Below are 18041 nucleotides of genomic sequence, written 5' to 3'. Positions count from 1 at the left end.
AAAAAATCCCTCCACTGATCGGAGAGCCTGGGAACCAGGGGGTAACGAGAACGCCCAGGATTGTGGGTCCCCCTGAAGCAGGGAAATGACAATCCCAACCCGCTGTTCTTCATTACCTGAGGAGTAAGGGCGCAACTTAAAGTATAATTTGCAGGCCTCACGGAACGTTGCAAATTTGTCCCTTCCCCCAGAAAATCTGTCAGGAAGAACAACCTTGGGTTCTGTAACAACCTGGTTACCCATAGCAACCGCTGGGGGTGCGGTCTGCTGCATTTGCTGCTGTTGTTGGAGGACAGACGCCTTCAATTCTGCCACCTCCAAAGACAGGCCTTGAAGCTGTTTTGCCAAGGCAGCAATAGGATCCATATTGGATTCTAAGTAGAGAAAAAAAACAACAAAAATAAAAAAAATTATTTATTTTTTTTTCTCAAAAAGTAAAGGCCAGTTATAATATCACGGTCGGCGTGACTATCACATACGTGACACAGAGGGAGGGAACAAGGAAGGCCCTGCCCAAGTGAGAGGGAAGGTGGTGACCCCTGACTCACCTAGCGGCTGGCACCTGGCTGCCCTGACGTCCCTAGACGGATTCCTCACCCGTACGCCGATCACGTGCCTAAAGCCCTGGCTTTCCCTAAGCTGAGCCCTAGATAGTGAACAGGGCGGTGGGAACACTAGTCCGCACCACTAGCTCTAAAGGAAAACACCAAGGGAAGGACAGACAATACAAACTCAACATATAATCCCAGGTGGGCGACAACAGGAGACAACAAGAAGCCCAACAGGGATCCGGAGGGTAGCACTCTGGAACGACAACCAGGATTCACAACTCCAGTGGGTCAGTATAGATGTCCAGGCAGGAAGCTCTATAACTGGCAACTAGAGAAGAGTGAAGGGAGAATATAAGGCGGTTGGGAGTGGCAGACAAGAAACAGCTGAGGAGGAGAAGCTACGGATCCCCGATTGAGACAAAAAGGATAGCAAGGCAAACACAGAAAACAATCACTAAGAAACAACGTGATCTTTAGATATAGAGCGCGCAGCCACCCGCTGCGACCTCCTGACCCCGGGTATAACGGAGTCAGACGTGGCTCTTGATACCCTCGTGACACTGGGACAGTTTCATGACACCCTGCCAGCACCCTCACCCTGATGTGCGGCCTAGTGTCATAAGTAGTGATGAGCGGGAGGTGCCATATTCGATTTCGCGATATTTCGCGAATATTCGCATGAATATTCGTGTTATATTCGTCGAAATCGAATATTCGCAATTATTCCAATTATCGCGAAATTATTTTTTCGCATATTGCGAATATTTATCTTGATAGTATAAGGCAACGTTCATATGCTAATGACTATGGCTAGGCTAATATGTGTATTTTACGAAATTTCGTAATATTGCTCTAACTTCGTCTCTTAGAATATTACGAATATTCTAAAAGACGAAGTTAGAGCAATATTAAGAACATTTGCAAAAGTCGAAATTGCGATGCGAGTAATATAACACGAAATAGTCGCATGAAGATTTAAACTTAGCACTGCTATATTCCATATTCTAGCCTAATATGGAATATAGCTGTGCTAAGTTAGCACTGCTATATTCCATATTAGGCTAGAATATGGAATATAGCTGTGCTAAGTTGAAATCTTCATGCGACTATTTCGTGTTATATTACTCGCATCGCAATTTCGCCTTTTGCAAATGTTCTTAATATTGCTCTAACTTCGTCTTTTAGAATATTCGTAATATTCTAAAAGACGAAGTTAGAGCAATATTACGAAATTTCGTAAAATACACATAGATTGTATTTAAGCTAATATACTGCTATAGTAATAATTTTTAATAGTGTACATATTTTACAAAACTTAAGTTCAGAAGAGGCAAAAAAAAATTACAGGAAAAAAAAGGGATTATAGCACTATATTAGATAAATTACAATCTATATGTGTATTTTACGAAATTTCGTAATATTGCTCTAACTTCGTCTTTTAGAATATTCGTAATATTCTAAGAGACGAAGTTAGAGCAATATTACGAAATTTCTAAAAGACGACGTTAGAGCAATATTAAGAACATTTGAAAAAGTCGAAATTGCGATGCGACTAATATAACACGAAATATTCGCATGAAGATTTCAACTTAGCACTGCTATACTCCATATTCTAGCCTAATATGGAATATAGCAGTGCTAACTTAGCCCAGCTATATTCCATATTAGTCTAGAATATGGAGTATAGCAGTGCTTAGTTGAAATCTTCATGCGAATATTTCGTGTTATATTACTCGCATCGCAATTGCGACTATTGCGAAATTTTGTAAAAATACACATATAGATTAGATTGTAATTTAGCTAATATGGAATATAGCAGTAAGTTGAAAACGCCACTGACTGGAGCAGCCAGGAAGCCAGGAATCCAAAGGACAGGTAAGAACAACTTTAGGGAAGTGGGAAAGAAAAAAATATAATAAGAAAAAAAACGAATATTCGATTTCGCGAATATATAGAACGATATTCAAAATATTCGCGAAATCTCGAAATTGCGATATTCGAGAAAAAAATTCGCAATTCGAATATTCGCGCTCAACACTAGTCATAAGGAGGGAAAAGTTTTGAAATTTGGTGGATTACATAGCAGACCGTGTCAGCGTCCTCAGTGATCCTTCAGTGCCTTACAACTACTGGGAGTCCAAGCTTGAACTGGCGCTCTACGCCTTGGAGGTGCTGACCTGCCCTGCCGCTAGCGTTGTGTCTGAGCGGGTATTTAGTGCTGCTGGTGGCATAATAACAGATAAGCATATCTGCCTGTCAACTTAAAATGCTGACAGGTTGACTTATAAAAATGAACAAGGCCTGGCTTGCCCCAGACTTCTTGACTCCACCAGAGGAAAGCGGATAAACAAAAGCACTTTAAATGCGTTGCTTAATGTACTGAATACACTGTATTCCCATGCACCCCTTCCACCACAAAAAGGGTATATGGTTAAATCTTCCTTTTCCCATCCTCCTCCTCCTCTTCCATCATATCATCATGCTTATTCATTGCATATAATGCCCTCACATATATGCCCTCGCATATAATTTTTTACAGGGTCAGCTCAACTGCAGGCCCTCACATATAATGTTCTACAGGGTCAGCTCACCTGCAGGCCCTCGCATATAATGTTTTACAGGTTCAGCTCAACTGCAGGTCCTCGCATATAATGTTTTACAGGGTCAGCTCAACTGCAGGGTCTCGCATATAATGTTTAACAGGGTCAGCTCAACTGCAGAATTGTTATTTATCATCACTACCTCCCCCAGTCAGGAGTAGGTAATTGCCGCGTGTCTGCTGCCTTCCTTGAATGCTTGTGCTTTAATAACTTGACCAACCCTCTCTGGGTGGTTCACAATTAGGAAAAAAAAAGGCAACAACAGCCAATCAGATTTCAGCCATTGACCTTCCTTGGATGCGGTAGTCCTTTCTCAGGCTCCATCTCCGGCATCGAACCCTGATTCCCCGTTACCAGTGACCACTAGAGATATCCCGAACTATTCGCCGGTGAACAATTCCCGGCGAACAGCGCCTGCTCGCGTTCGCCGCTTGCGGGCGAATATATGCCATGTTCGGTCCGCCCCTATACGTCATCATTGAGCAAATTTTGACCCTGTACCTCACATTCAGCAGACACATTCCAGCCAATCAGCATACCCTCCCTCCCAGACCCTCCCACCTCCTATCAAAAAGCAAGGACAGCATCCATCTTAGATTCATTCTGAAGCTGCAGTGTTAGTGAGAGCAGGGAGAGTGCTGCTGCTGCTGAATTAATCGTTAGCTAAGCCAGTGTTCTGTGTCCACTCCAGTCCACAAAGACTCATCTGATCTGCTGTAAGGACAGCGTCCTGACAGCACCCCAAAAAGCCCTTTTTAGGGCTAGTACATCAGTCTGCTTTTTTTAAATTTATATATATCTATATACTGTATATTGCAGTTGCCTGCCAGTGTGTGTCAGGGCCACAGAGTGTACTGTGCCCACTGCCAGTGCCCACCACTCATATCTGGTGGCACAGTAGCTTGCAGATAAAAAAGTAATACAATGTTGTCTCTGTAATATAATTGCAGTTGCCTGCCAGTGTGTGTCAGGCCCACAGAGTGTACTGTGCCCACTGCCAGTGCCAACCACTCATATCTGGTGGCACAGTAGCTTGCAGATAAAAAAGTAATACAATTTTTTCTCTGTAATATAATTGCAGTTGCCTGCCAGTGTGTGTCAGGCACACAGAGTGTACTGTGCCCACTGCCAGTGCCCACCACTCATATCTGGTGGCACAGTAGCTTGGAGATAAAGAAGTAATACAATTTTTTCTCTGTAATATAATTGCAGTTGCCTGCCAGTGTGTGTGTCAGGCCCACAGACTGTACTGTGCCCACTGCCCACCACTCATATCTGGTGGCACAGTACCTTGCACGCATAGTACCAATAATCTAAAAATAAAATGACAGGCAGAGGCAGGCCACCCCGCAGGGGCCGTCGTGGTCGTAGTTCTTTGATTTCCTTTGGCCCTAGAATAATTCCCTGAAAAGTTCTGAGGACATAGTTGACTGGCTAACACAGGACACCCAATCTTCTAGAGCTTCCGCTCGAAACCTTGACACACCATCCTCCTCCAGCTCAGCTTCGGGCGCTTCTCAAGTTACCACTCGCCCGCCTGCCGCCACCACCAACACTAGCACTACAGCCGCTTCACTTGATCAGTCAGAGGAGTTATTTACACATCAGTTGGAAGAAATGAGTGATGCGCAACCATTATTGCCAGAGGATGTAGATAACAGGGATATGTCTAAGTCAGGCAGCATTACACACATGGACGTACGGTGTGATGATGATGATGTTGTACCCGCTGCTGTTTCCTTTGCTGAGTTGTCAGATACAAGTGAAGCGGTTGATGATGACGATGTGTCCGTGGATGTCACGTGGGTGCCCGCTCGAAGAGAAGAAGAACAGGGGGAAAGTTCAGATGGGGGGACAGAGAGGAGGAGGAGACGAGTTGGAAGCAGGGGGAGGTCGTCGCAAGGAGCTAGTGGCACAGTCAGACAGCATGTTTCGGCACCCGGGGTCAGCCAGACAGCACGCCAATCAACGCATGCTGTTGCCACCACCAGAATGCCGTCATTGCAAAGCTCAGCAGTGTGGCATTTTTTTGTGTGTCTGCCTTTGATAACAGCAATGCCAGTTGCAACCTGTGCCAAAAGAAACTGAGTCATTGGATGTCCAACACCCACCTAGGTACAACTGCTTTGCGAAGGCACATGATCTCACATCACAAACGCCTATGGGATCAACACATGATGAGTACAAGCAGCACAGAAATTCAAAGCCACCATCCTCCTCCTGGTCCAGCATCTTCAGCAACGTCAACCACTGCTGTCCTCTTTGCCCCCTCTCAACCACCCGCCACTCCGCCTCTCACCTTCAGCAGTTCCTGCTCATCTGCCCACAGTCAGGTGTCTGTCAAGGAAATGTTTGAGCGTAAGAAGCCAATGTCACAGAGTCACCCACTTGCCCGGCGTCTGACAGCTGGCTTGTCGGAACTCTTAGCCCGCCAGCTTTTACCATACAAGCTGGTGGAGTCTGAGGCCTTCAAAAAATTTGTAGCTATTTGGGACACCGCAGTGGAAGGTACCCGGCTGAAATTTTTTTTCACAAAAGGCAATCCCCAACCTGTACTCTATTGTGGAAAAGGAGGTAATGGCATGTCTGGCACACAGTGTTGGGGCAAGGGTCCATCTGACCACTGATACCTGGTCTGCAAAGCACGGTCATGGCAAGTATATCACGTACACTGCGCATTGGGTAAACCTGCTGACGGCTGCCAAGCATGGAATGCGTGGCTCTGCAGAGGAGTTGGTGACACCGCCACGACTTGCAGGCAGGCCTGCTGCCACCTCCTCTACTCATCCTACTCCATCCTCTTCGCTAATCTCCTCGGCTGAGTCCTCTTCTGCTGCTGCATCTTTCTCCACATCAACTGCACCCCCCCCCAGCTCCCCAGGGGCTATTCCACATCCCGGATACGACAGTGTCACGCCGTCTTGGGGTTGACTTGCCTGAAAGCAGAGAGTCACACCGGACCAGCACTCCTGTCCGCCCTGAACGCACAGGTGGATCAGTGGCTGACCCCGCACCAACTGGAGATCAGCAAAGTGGTGTGTGACAACGGAAGCAATTTGTTGGCGGCATTGAATTTGGGCAAGTTGACACATGTGCCGTGCATGGTACATGTGTTGAATCTGATCGTACAATGCTTTGTGCATAAGTACCCAGGCTTACAGGACGTCCTCAAGCAGGCCAGGAAGGTGTGTGGCCATTTCAGGCATTCCTACACAGCCATGGCGCACTTTTACATTATTCAGCCGCGAAACAACATGCCAGTGAGGCGATTGATTTGCGACAGCCCGACACATTGGAATTCAACACTCCTAATGTTCGACCGCCTGCTCCAACAAGAAAAAGCCATCAACGAGTATTTGTATGACCGGGGTGCTAGGACAGCCTCTGCGGAGCTGGGTATTTTGTTGCCTCGTTACTGGACGCTCATGCGCAATGCCTGTAGGCTCATGCGTCCTTTTGAGGAGGTGACAAACCTAGTCAGTCGCACCGAAGGCACCATCAGTGACATCATCCCATTTGTTTTCTTCCTGGAGCGTGCCCTGCGAAGAGTGCTCGATCAGGCTGTAGATGAGCGTGAAGAGGAAGAGTTGTGGTCACCATCACCACCAGAAACAGCCTTATCAGCATCGCTTGCTGGACCTGCAGTAACGCTGGAAGAGGAGTCTGAGGAAGAGGAGTCAGAGGAGGAATGTGGCTTTGAGGAGGTGGAAGACCAACCACAGCAGGCATCCCAGGGTGCTCGTTGTCACCTATCTGGTACCCGTGGTGTTGTACGTGGCTGGGGGGAAGAACAGTCCTTCAATGAGATCAGTGAGGACGAGGAACGGGACATGAGTAGCTCGGCATCCAACCTTGTGCAAATGGGGTCTTTTATGCTGTCATGCCTGTTGAGGGACCCTCGTATAAAAAGGCTGAAGGAGAACGACCTGTACTAGGTGGCCACGCTACTAGACCCCCGGGATAAGCAGAAAGTGGCTGAAATGTTACCGAATTACCGGAAGTCGGAAAGGATGCAGCAGTTCCAAAACAAGTTAAAAAGTATGCTTTACACAGCGTATAAGGGTGATGTCACAGCACAACGGGAATCTAACAGGGGAAGAGGTGAAAGTAATCCTCCTCCTACCACGACCACGCCGGCAAGGACAGGACGCTTTACAGACGTGTTGTTGATGGAGGACATGCAGAGCTTTTTAAGTCCTACGCATCGCCACAGCCCTTCGGGGTCCACCCTCAGAGAACGACTCGACCGACAGGTAGCATACTACCTCGCCTTAACTGCAGATATCGACACTCTGAGGAGCGATGAACCCCTTGACTAATGGGTGTGCAGGCTTGACCTGTGGCCTGAGCTATCCCAATTTGCGATAGAACTTCTGGCCTGCCCCGCTTCAAGTGGCCTGTCAGAAAGGACCTTCAGCGCAGAAGGAGGTATTGTCACTGAGAAGAGAAGTCGCCTAGGTCAAAAAAGTCTAGATTACCTCACCTTTATTAAGATGAATGAAGCACGGATCCCGAAGGGACTGACAGTGGGGAATGCATTTGACTAGAAAAGGCCTGATGAGATGCCTTGGGCTAAAAATTGTCCACACGCTGCTGTATTTAATGTCTGCATGCCGGATGACTTGCGTGACTTCTCCGCCACCAACTAGGGTTCAAGCCGCAATGTTTTAGTGCACTTTCTGCCTGGAAAACATAAATTTTTCCGGCCGCTGCTACAGCAACAATACCAAATTTTTCAGGCATGTGTACATGCCTAATTTTTCTGGCCTCTGGTGCTGCACTGTGGCTGCAAAGACAAAACAAAATAAAAGGCACATACATGTGTCAATTCCCCTTCGTGATTGTTACCTTGTTGTGGTGAAGGGGCTTGCGTATCACAATGAAGCGATCACCTCTATGAGCGTATTGGCAATGGCAATGTTGGCACACCCCAGATGATAAGGTCGTTGCTTCATTGCGAACAGACCAAAAGATATCGGCTGGATAATTTTGCATAGAAAAAACATTTATTTTCTTTGTGATCATCTAGGGTGATCATTAAAGCCTACTAGGCCAACAATGGGCCCACACTGCAGAATCATTGTTTTCTGGGTCACTTAACTGTCACAGAACTACCTCAGCATGACCATAGGCTTTGAAAAACTGCCATCGCCTGCAATCTCCAAAACGTGCGCACGAGCACAGTCATCACGTCAAGATTGACGCATAGAGGAATAAAATTTATGTCATGAGTGTGTCAACTATTGACAACTCTTGTCGGTTGTCTAAAATCTATTCGATACATGTCCCCTGATAGGGGACGTAACAGGGATTAAACTGATAAGAATAGTACTACTTAACACACCACTCATATAGGGTGGCACAGTACATTGCACGGCGCACGAGCAGTGCCCCAAATTGGAAGTAAGAGGACCGACCAAGTATCTTTTTCCATCTCCCGGTTCCTAAAATCTATTCCATTCACTGGCCCCTGATAGGGGACGTAACAGAGATTAAACTGATAGGAATAGTACTACTTAACATACCACTCATATAGGGTGGCACAGTACATTGCACGGCGCACGCGCAGTGCCCCAAATTGGAAGTAAGAGGACCGACCAACCATATTTTTCCATCTCCTGGTTCCTAAAATCTATTCCATACACCGGCCCCTGATAGGGGACAAAACAGAGATTAAAAAAAAAAGAGGACAGCCTCTGCGGAGCTGGGTATTTTTTGGCCGCGTTACTGAACGCTCATGCACAATGGCTGTAGGCTCATGCGTCCTTTTGCGGAGGTGACAAACCTGGTCAGTCAAACCCAAGGCAAAATCATCGACCTCATCCCATATGTGTTTTTTCTGGAGCATGCCCTGCGAAGAGTGCTGGATCAGGCCGTAGATGAGCATGAAGAGGAAGAGTTGTGGTCACCATCACCACCAGAAGCAGCCTTGTCATCGTCGGTTGCTGGACATGCGGCAATGCAGAGAGAGGAGTCTGAAGAAGAGGAGTCAGAGGAGGAAGGTGGCTTTGAGGAGGTGGAAGACCAACCACAGCAGGCGTCCCAGGGGGCTTGTTGTCACCTTTCGGGGACCCTTGGTGTTGTACGTAGCTGGGTGGAGGAAGAGACCTTCAATGACGTCAGTGAGGACAAGAACGGGACATGGCTAGCTTGGTATCCAACCTAGTGCAAATGGGGAGTTTGCGGTTGTGCAAATGGACTGTTTGCGGTTGTTTGCGGTGCGTTAAACAGGGAGTTTGGTCTGTTACTGTGAAGCGTGCGTAACCCTTACACTACCTGATCGATACAACATCATACCTGATGTTTTAAAGCATGTTATTCCAAACAATTTAGGAATGTTAGGTGATTTATGCCCTTTATGGATTAAAACCCGACTCTGCGTCAACTACGTAATTTTCCATGGGAGTTTTGCCATGGATCCCCCTCCGGCATGCCACAGTCCAGGTGTTAGTCCCCTTGAAACAATTTTTCCATCACTATTGTGGCCAGAAAGAGTCCCTGAGGTTTTTAAAATTCGCCTGCCTATTGTAGTCTATGGCGGTTCGCCCGGTTCACCCGTCCGCGAACATTTGCGGAAATTCGCATTCGCCGTTCGTGAACGGAAAATTTTATGTTCGCGACATCTCTAGTGACCACCATGGTAGACGCAGAAAAGAACATCAAAAGTTGATAGGGCAGACATCCGAATGGATCGTCGCAGTCATGGGGACATGCAATCGCTCAGAGGTTATCTAGAGTCACCAATGCTGCAGTAGGCCCTCGCCCTTAATGTTTTAGATGGTCAGATCAGTAGGCCCTTGCTCCAAATGTTTTGGAGGGTCACCAGCAGACCATCAATCATAATTTAGCAAGGGTGTGTATGATGCCCTCATTTATGTGTAATAAAGGGTGTTTTGGAGTACCGGTTCCTTGTAATTTTTGGCAGCCCTTTCACTTAGTGCATAGGCTTTATGAGTGTAGGAGTCCCACTACCTGAACTATTGTACCACAATGTGAATGAGGCCCTCCGTTATGTGATATACAGGTTGTATCGGAGTACCTCTTCCTTGTAATTTTTGGCAGAACTTGCACTTTATTTACAATTAAATATACAGGAAAGAATGTTTCTTAACAATTTTTCATCTAAAATCGATTTTATCTTCGGTTTTGTGGGTATTATTGTCAGTCTGTAAAAGTGGCGTACTACTCAGACAACATGGTTCCCAGTAGCGACCTGGGAACCCAAGATGCATCGAGACATCCTCCCCATGCTGTTCCTTATCCATTTCGGTGGAGTTTCCATCAATTTCTGACCTTTTCCTATGAACCAGGCACCCTCCCCTCTTCCGAGCAGGGGGTGCCTGGTTTAATGCTCGGGTTCTCCCATTGACTTCCATTATAGCATCCCGATGTGCTCGGCAGAGCATCCGAGCACTTTGGTGCTTGATCATCACTAGTGGGAACATCATGGCTGTGCTGCATTTGGGCGAAATAACATATGCGACCTGAATGGTGCACATTATAAATTTGGTCATGCAACACTTTTCAAAAAAAAGACAGTGGGGTGCACAGGATGCTGTCCAGGAGACTGTCCTCACATTTCTGCCATTCTTATGTGGCAGAACGGTCTGCCATTGCATCGCTTGATCCATGATGTTCCAATTAATTGGAATTCCACCTTCAATATGCTAAAGCATCTGTATTAGCAGCACAAAGCATTGAATGATTTTGTCATACACCAGACCACCTCAGAATCAGACACAAAACCAATTTCAGGAACTTCACTCATCTCTAATGTATGTTCAAATAATTTAAACAGTACAAGTGAATGTTAAAGGCTTTGTACTCCTTTGGAGGCAAGATTTGTTTATGAGCTGTAATGAGTGTTTGTGATGTCAGAGAGCAGAGATAAGGAGCCCGTCAGCTCTTCAACTGAAAGAAAAGAGAAAATCCAGAGGCTGCTACTAAAGCATCTCAGTTATATAAAAAAAAAAACGGCTCCATAATAAAAAAAAAAGACTAATTGAAAAATGTATTTTTAGCTCAAAATGAGTACAATGCAATAGTAATAATAATAATAATAATAATAATAAAAAAAAAATGCCCCCGAAGGTGTACATAGCCTTTAAATGCTAAAACTCTACAATAAATATTGTATACATTGATCATCTACTAAACTAAAATACCAAACAACCATAATGAAGTGAAGCTATATAAGGGTACTTTCACACTTGCGGCAGGACGGATCCGACAGGCTGTTCACCCTGTCGGATCCGTCCTTCCGCTATTTCGCTGTGCCGCCGGACCGCCGCTCCATCCCCATTGACTATAATGGGGACGGGGCGGTGCTCCGGCGCAGTATGGCAGTTCGCGGTGAGAGGCCGGAGCTTTCCCCCGTCCCCATTATAGTCAATGGGGACGGAGCGGCGGTCCAGCGGCATGGCAAAATAGCGGAAGGACGGATCCAACAGGATGAACAGCCTGTCGGATCTGTCCTGCCGCAAGTGTGATAGTACCCTAATTCACCAGCCAGAAATTGCATAGAAGTGGTATAGAGTCACTCACAACACTAAGGGTCAGCTAAAGTACAATGAGTCAAAGTTACTATTGCAAAAGAGCCAGCATCTGTTTCAAACTCAGTCTGACACAAGTGTACATTTTTACACTTTTTTTTACTTGGCAGACAATGGGAGGGATAAGAAGTGTGGCTTATTGGTGGAGAACATGGTTTCATAGGTGCCAAAACTGTTCCAAAACTGAGGTGCACAACTGTGATTCAAAGAAAGTCACCTAATAGGTGATAAAAAAGACTATGCAGGCTAAAGTTGCATATTTATCATCCAGCATCAGCCACTGTGATAAATGTACTCTTTTTTTCTTTGGGGTGTGTCACGGTGCGGTTCACCGTGGCGTGGGATGCCGTGCAGGCTGGCTGCTCGCCTTTTGCGTACTGGCTGCGGTGTCCGCGTAGGCTAGTTGCTTTTGGCTGTGTGCTGGCTCCGGTATCTTGTGTGGTCCTGCCCATGTCTGTGCGTGTACCCTCTCATTGGCTGTATTGTCTCCCTGTGGGTGTTCAAGTTGGTTGTGCTCTGATGTACTGGCTGTGGGGTTCCGTACTGGCTGTGGGGTTCCGTGGATGCTGGTTCCCAGGGGCAACGACCTGCACTTCTGCCTTTAGTTTGTGCCTGCTTCTGTTTGGTTCTGTTGGGGTTAACTCTCCTGTTCGATGCTTGTGGATCTGTGCCTAGGTGGGGCTTCTCAAGTGCCTCGTTAAGCATCCTTATCTTCCTGTGAGATGGGAGGTTGGGTGTCAGTCTGTCCTGTTTCGTTCTAGGTAGAGTTGAGCAGACACCTGGAACTTCGGGTTCAACGGGTTCGGCCGAACTTCTCAAAATAGTTTGAGTTCGGGACCCGAACTTGACCCCGAACCCCATTGAAGTCAATGGGTACCCGTACTTTGAAGCTCTAAAAAAGTCATGGAAAGGGCTAGCGGGCTGCAAAAGGAGGTTAAGAGCATGGCAAGTGCTCTGCAAACAAATGTGGATAGGGAAATTACTTAAAATAAAATAAAATCCGTAAAAATAAAAAATAATAATCTTGATCTAGGAGGAGGAGGTCTATATGGAGTAGGAGGTTGAAGAGACGGTGGATGTGGTGGTGTAGGTGGAAGCGGCAGTGGAGGATGAGGAGGAAGCCAACACTGGTTTTTGGGTTTGTTTATTTTTATTTTTATTTTTTTGTGTTTGTTTAAATTTGGGTAGACCCCAAAACATTGGGAAATATAAAAAATAAAACAAAGAGAAAGTGTGCTGGAGTACAACAATGGCTGGGTGAGACTGGTATACATGTCTATTCTGCACAAGGTACGGACAAGTTCTGTGGGATCCCTGCCTGGTTCATTTTAATGAACGTGAGCTTGTCCACATTGGCTGTGGACAGGTGGCTGCGCTTGTCTGTGATAAATCCCTCCTGTTGTGCTAAACAAACGTTCAGACAATACACTGGCTGCAGGGCAGGCCAGCACCTCCAAGGCGTAAAGGGCATGCTCAGGCAATGTGCCCAATATGGAGACCCAGAAGTTGAAGGGGGCAGACCCATCAGTCAGTACGTGTAGGCGTGTGCGCACATACTGCTCCACCATGTTGCTGAAACGAAGCCTTCTGCTAAGACATTCCATATGGCGTGCTGACAAAGCTTTTCCACATTTCGGCCATGCTAACCCTACCTTATGAGGTGCTGGCGGTGCCCCAGCTGCGTAGGCGACCTCTTCCTCCTCCTCTGCCTTCACCTTGTGCATCCACTGTGCCCCCGCTGTCAGGTAAGAATGCCATCAGCAGCGCGTCTACCAGCGTGCGCTGGTACTCGCGCATCTTCCGATCACGCTCCAGTGACGGAATTAAGGATGGTACGTTGTCCTTGAACGGGGATCCAGCAGCGTGGCCACCCAGTAATCAGCACAAGTTAGAATGTGGGCAACTCGGCAGTCGTTGCGGAGACACTGCAGCATGTAATCGCTCATGTGTGCCAGGCTGCCTAGAGACAATGACAAGCTGTCCTCTGTGGGAGGTGTATTGTCTGTGTCCTCTGTATACCCTAAGCCATCCACCAGTGATGGCTATGAGCTGGTTTGGGTGCCACCCTGCTGTAAACACGGTTCCTCCTCCTCCTCCACCTCGTCATCCTCCAGAACTGTGCCCTGGCTGGACAATTGTGTATCTGGCGTATGTTGGTGCAGGAACCCACCCTTAGAGCCACTTGTGAATGATTGGCCTGAAACCCCTGTAAATGATCCCTCTTCCTCCTCCTCCTGTGACACATCCTCTTCCATCATAGCCCAAAGTGTCTTTTCAAGGAGACATAGAAGTGGGATAGTAACGCTGAGAACGGTGTCATCGGCACTGGCCATGTAGGTGGAGTATTCGAAACAGCAACAACAAGGCACACAGGTCTCGCATGGAGGCCCACTCATTGGTGGTGAAGTGGTGCTGTTCCGCAGAGTGACTCACCCGTGCATGCTGCAGCTGAAACTCCACTATCGCCTGCTGCTGCTCGCACAGTCTGGCCAGCATGTGCAAGGTGGAGTTCCACCTTGTGGGCACGTCGCATATGAGGCGGTGAGCAGGAAGGCCGAAGTTACACTGCAGCGCAAACAGGCAAGCAGCAGGGTAAAAATGCTGAAATCGCGCACAGACGACCTGCACTTTCTGTAGCAGCTCTGACATATTGGGGTAATTTTTCAGGAATTTCTGCACCACCAAATTCAGCACATGCGCCAGGCAAGGGATGTGCGTCAAACCGGCTAGTCCCAGAGCTGCTACGAGATTTCGCCCATTATTGCACACCACCAGGCCGGGCTTGAGGCTCACTGGCATCAACCACTCATCGGTCTGTTGTTCCATGACCGTCCATAGCTCCTGCGTGTTGTGGGGTTTCTACCTCAAACAGATACGTTTCAAAACTGCCTGCTGTTGTTTACCCCTGGCTGTGCTGAAGTTAGTGCTGAAGGTGTTATGCTGACCGGATGAGGAGGCGGTAGAGGATGAGGAAGCGGAGTAGAAGGAGGAAGCAACAGGAGGCAAAGAGAAACGCCCTGCAATTCTCGGTGGTGGAAGGACATGCGCCAAACTGCTATCCGCCTCAGGCCCAGCAGCCACTCCATATACCCAGGGTGCTGGTAGGGAGATATAACGTCCCTGACCATGCTTACTAGTCCACTTATCCATAGTTATATTGACCTTGCCACAGATGGCGTTGCGTAGTGCACACCTGATTTTGTCCCCCACTTGGCTGTGCAGGGAAGGGATGGCTCGCCTGGAAAAGTAGTGACGGCTGGGAAAGACATACTGTGGGACAGCCACCACCAAAAGCTTTTTAAATCTCCCCATCTCCACCAGACGGAATTACAGCATTTCAAAGGCCAGGATTTTAGAAAATCTGGCATTCAGGGCCAGGGATCGCAGGTGGGTAAGGGGGTACTTCCTCTTTCACTCCAGTGTTTGGGAGATAGACAGCTAAACGCTTCCATGGGACATTGTGAAGATGCATGGTGACCGAGGTGGTGGCGTTGCTGTCACATACTCTATTTACGGGGTGGCCGGTGCCACTGTCACTCCAAAGGGGGATGAAGAGGCCGAGACTGCAGCAGAAGAGGAAGCAGGAGGAGCCAGAGACCTTTCTTGGTTTTTGAGGTGTCTACTCCACTGCAGCTCGTGTATTGCACTTAGATGCCTGGTCATGCAGGTTATGCTCAGGTTTAGAACGTTTATGCCTCACTTCAGGCTCTGATTGCACAGCGTGCAAACCACTCGTGTCTTGTCGTCAGCACATTTTCTGAAGAACTGCCACGCCAGGGAACTCCTTGGAGCTGGCTTTGGTGTGCTCGGTCCCTTGGTGCGGTGGGCAGTACCTGTGCTGGTGGCTCTGTGCGACCGCCACCTCTTCCTCCGAACTACACAGATCACTCGCAGGACCTTGAATCCGTGTGGGGTCGAGGACCTTATCGTCCTCCACATCATCTTCCACCCAGTCTTCACCCCTGCCCTCCTTGTCGGTCTGCAGACTGCAGAGAGCCGCAGCAGTTGGCACCTGTGTTTTGTCATCATCCGAGACGTGCTGCGGTGGTCCTCCCATGTACTCATCCTGAAACATAAGTGTTTAAGCATCGTTGCACTCAATCTCTTCCACTTCTGGGGCAAGGCTATGTGGATGGCCCACGGAAACCCTGCCAGCAGAGTCATCAAAAAGCAGAAGTGACTGCTGCATGACTTGGGGCTCAGTCTGCTTGGCTGATTTGCAAGGGGGTCAGGTGAAAGACTGATGGCCATGGGCTGCAGGTGCCAAATCTGATCTTTCAGCAGGAGACTGGGTGGGAGACAATGTAAAGGAATTGAAGGCACTGTCAGCCACCCAATCTACTATCGCCTGTACTTGTTCTGCCTTCACCATTCGTAGAGCCTTATTCGGCTCTACCAAATAACGCTGAAGGTTCTGTCACCTACTCGCACCTGAGGAAGGTGTTTCACTTGGGCGTGTAGCTGGCACGGATCGACCACATCCTCTCCCTGCAACAGGAGCTCCACCAACACTAGCAGCACCACAACCAGAGCCACGTCCCTTGTTTGACGCTCTCCTCATTTCTTGCGGTCACCCACCGAAGTTACAGACGTTTTTACTAAATTAAGTTCCTTGTGAACAAATCAGAGTAGGGATTTTTTGACGGGAAAAAATGGGCTAATGTCACCCAACAATAGAACAGACGAGTTTTTTAAATGTATTTGCTATGCAGTGCAGGCAACAAAGGCACTTTTTTGCCAAAAAAACACACAATGAAACAGATGGATTTAACTGTATTTCTTTAACTACCAGAGATGCAGCACTGAGCAAAAAGGTGCTTTATTGCTCCCAAAAAAAAAGATTTTTGTTAACCCTAAATAAAACAGATGGATTTAACTGAGATTATATTTCACTCTCACAAATGAAGCACAGGTTTTTTTTTTTACATAAAAAATGGTGGATATTTCACCCCTGCAACGGAACAGATGGATTTGCTGAATTTATGTGCCTGCCTGTCACATGTGCAGTCCTCAGAGGTACTTTACACCCAAAAATGGGAATTTGAAGCCCAAAAATGTAACAGCGGTATTTAATGGTTTTATTTGACTGACAGGAACGCAGCGTAGGCCGCAAATGTACTTTATAGCAACAAAATTTGGAATTTTTCACCAAAAATGTAACTGCAGTATTTTGATGTTTTATTGGACTAATAGAAATGCATCACAGGGCAAAAAGTTACTTTTTTTTTATTTTTTTAATTGTCTATTTATTTTTATTAAAGTAATAGAGGTAACTATTAACATCACTTATCCCATTGGACAAAATAGTAAATAATCACGGATTAACATTTGTTATCATTGTACAGAGGATATAAAAGATATGAGCAAATAAAAGCACAATTGAACAGCAGCATATTCAATCATTAAGGAAATGGACGGAGAATGTTAAAGGCAACAGTAGCCATAAACTAAACATACAGAATACCATATGCCTAAGGTATTTAATTTAACAGCTATCCATGCAATCTCCCAAAAAAAAAAAAAGGGGGAGGAATAAAAAAAAAGAAACATAAAAAAATTGAGCAGTAAGAGAACGACAGGGGTATCGACAGACACACGACACATAGGGAAAGGTAATCAGAACTAGGCACCATAGATTCTATAAGCTTGGTTCATGGAAATCATCCCACAACTCCCAGGTCTTGTTAAACCTATCCATACTATTAGTCAAGCTAGCTGATAGACTTTCCATCGTCCTGACCTCAATAACATTCGTGAAAAGGTCTAGCTGGGTAGGCGAGATTGTTTTCTTCCAGAACTTAGCTATAAGACGTCTGGCTGCAGTCAAAATGTGCAAAGTAAGGAGCAAGAAATGTTTCCTCAATGTTACCGGCGGCATATTTAACAAATAAAAAAAGGGATCGAGTGGGAATCTGATATTAAGAAGACTGAAAAGAACCTCCTGTACCACTTGCCAATAAGGCCGAATCAAAGGGCATTCCCAGAAAATATGTATATGAGATACTTCCCCCCGTAACACATCTCCAACATCTATCCGAGATATTAGGGTTAAGATGTCTCAGCAATTTTGGGGTGTGATACCAAAACATTAGTATCTTATAGGAGTCTTCCCTATGTGTTATGCAAGAGGAGGTCTTTGCTGTCCTGTCCCATATCAGTCCCCACTCTGCAGATGACACAGGGCGACCAAGGATCATTTCCCATTTAGTCATATAAGAGTGCTTTATATTTGAAGATGACAAAATACAATATATCTCTGATATGAGACCCCTAGTAGTGTTTGACAGCTTACATAGTTTCTCGAACGATGAGGGGGTAGAAACGCTTGGAGACTTAAA

This window comes from Bufo bufo, chromosome 2 (assembly GCF_905171765.1).
Source record: "Bufo bufo chromosome 2, aBufBuf1.1, whole genome shotgun sequence".
Taxonomy (NCBI): Eukaryota; Metazoa; Chordata; class Amphibia; order Anura; family Bufonidae; genus Bufo; species Bufo bufo.
This window is presented reverse-complemented; position numbering follows the sequence as displayed.